The 2,539-nt window shown below is 38.6% G+C and overlaps 1 pseudogene; it reads right to left on the minus strand.

The window, feature by feature from the left end:
* Window positions 1-816: 816 nt before the first annotated feature.
* Window positions 817-1,018, minus strand: LOC131703527 (small nucleolar RNA U3; annotated as a pseudogene).
* Between the last annotated feature and the right edge of the window lie 1,521 nt (window positions 1,019-2,539).

Consider the following 2,539-nt stretch of genomic DNA (forward strand, 5'->3'; position numbering starts at 1 on the left):
ATCTCATTTATTTCATGTATATCGCTGCCTCCACTGGCATGCATTCTGTTGTACTTTGCAATTCAAAGGTTTGGTTGTGCATTGTTCTAAATCGAGAGTAGAACCGAGGCCAGTTTGAATTTCAGTGTTTACATTCATATATTATGTTTGTTTTTTTATTAATCCAGTGAAATACACTGCCCAACTCTCTGTGTTCATAAACCTTGATTTAAAAAAAATAACTGATTGACAATGTTAGTTGTCCAGTTTGTTTACATGCTCTCCATTTGCAAGCAGCAGCGCTTGCTGGAGCATCTTGAGAAACGCAGCCGTCTGTTTAAGTGAGATAGAGAGATCTCAATGATACGACACGTGATCTTCGTTCTGTTTGCACCAAGATCACCTCGAACAACGAAATGGACCTGGATCAATATGGAGATGGAGAGATTCGCCTGTAACAGAACTCCCAGAGGCTATACTGCAGAACGTGTCTATTGCCATTGTGCTTTTTCTTTCTCCACTAGATGGCACTCTTCTCTCATTTGTAACGTCTTTATCTTTGGTTCATTAATAAAGAAACGGATGCCACTCTTCCTTGTAAGTGGGGATAAGCACAGGTTATTTTCAAATGTAATGTTTTTATTTAAGCTCATCTAGTCCTGCGTAGTGCAAATCACATTACTATATTTTTTATATTAGTCAAGGCCTATTTAAACTGTTCTTAAATTGTTTTAACATTAGCATTGATCAATTTGAAATTTGCTTATTGATTTAAACAACGGAGCAATTGTAGGCTTGATGGTTCCTTTTTAACTGCGTTTCTACCAGTATGAGATACGCACTCAAAATGTGTCCCCTTCCTTCAACAACCCCCGACTGAAGATTGGAGTGTCATCACTAGAGCGAGCAGGTGCCCGAAAACAACACTCATTGTCAGCTCGGTGCTGAGAAGAAAACACTCCCACTCCTCCTGGTGGATACCGAGACCAATCCCTTCAAAACATGTTTCACTAGAAATGATCCTTGCAAATATAGTCTTAACTTTTCTTGGCAGACCGTCACCCCCAGCTGGCAAGCTCTACTTCATATGATAGAATGACTGGGCAACAACGAGGTGTTCCATTAACAATACAAACTAGCTTGAGACAGCCAAGCATACCTTAAGTGTGTCATGTGATACAAAAGCAAGTTTGGGCATTTTTGCATTGCCAATAAAAAAAAAAAAAAAACTATGAGACAATCTGAATTCATATCAAGCTGCGATGTAGCCTATGAGAACCAATGGCCCAATTCGAGGGGAATTAGCTCAAATGGTAGAGCGCTCGCTTAGCATGCGAGAAGTAGCGGGATCGATGCCCGCATTCTCCAAATAGTTTTAATGTATCTGTGTATTTAGTCCCAACGCATTATGGAGATAAATACAAATTGTGACAATTCTTTTTAACAGAGTCGCCCGCCCTACATGTGTATTTTAAAGCAAAGTCTCCTAATTTGTAATATTCCCCAGACTGAAAAACTGCAGTGCGCCCTCCATCGTATGCCTTCCGAGAAGCACAAAGGGAGATTTTTTTTTTTAGCAATTGAAGAGTTTGTGTTAATTGAGAATAAATATAAATGGTTTGAAGTTTGCTTTCATTTGTAACGTGTTTGTAATGAAATATGTTTTTGTGGTTCCTTTACCAATCATTGTTCTGTATACTAGCTATTGTTGCATGTCCATGATTTTGCTACTTACCTTCCTATACGGTCTAGCGGTTAGGATTCCTGGTTTTCACCCACGCGGCCCGGGTTCGACTCCCGGTATGGGAACGTCTTTGTTATTGTCATTTTGTTACAGAACTGTGGTCATGTGTAATGTGTTTTCATTATGATAATAAAGCTACAGTTACTTGAAATTATATATATACACAGAATGATACAAATGTATTTGACTCTATTCACATCCCCTTACATTTTAAATCCTCCATCGGTTGGGTGCCTCTCAACTCAGATTAAGGTTCCAGATGGATGAGACCGGTCATTTTTAAACACATGTAATTTGATTTTTGTATTGGTTTTATTTGTATTGAGGCAGGGAGGCAGCAGTTGTTTCTAAGCGACAATGAATCTGGAATAACATTCTTTGGGTTCGTGTCATACGACTTTGTCTCATCAAAGCTGTTTCTGGTGACGTTCAGTGGATTATATTTGGAATCTTTGGTTCTGTCGTTTTTTTTCTCAAATAAGATGACAAATTAATAGCTCAGTTAGTTACAGTGAAAGAAAAGAGCACCAGTCAGCCCGGCTAGCTCAGTCGGTAAAGCATGAGACTCTTAATCTCAGGGTCGTGGGTTCGAGTCCACGGTGGGCATCCTTTTTAAATACAAATTGAAGATGTTTCTTCGAGACAACGGAGCAATGTCTGATTCTGTTCACATTGTATACAGTATTGCAACAAAATTCCTTATTGGTCACTGTCATATAGCAATTGCTATTGTAAAATGTATGCATCGTTTATAGCTATAACGATATTGAAATAAATAATCTTACTTTTTTGGGTTGTCTTCAATCCGTTTCTTTT

The sequence above is a fragment of the Acipenser ruthenus genome, chromosome 32, assembly GCF_902713425.1.
Source record: "Acipenser ruthenus chromosome 32, fAciRut3.2 maternal haplotype, whole genome shotgun sequence".
NCBI lineage: Eukaryota > Metazoa > Chordata > Actinopteri > Acipenseriformes > Acipenseridae > Acipenser > Acipenser ruthenus.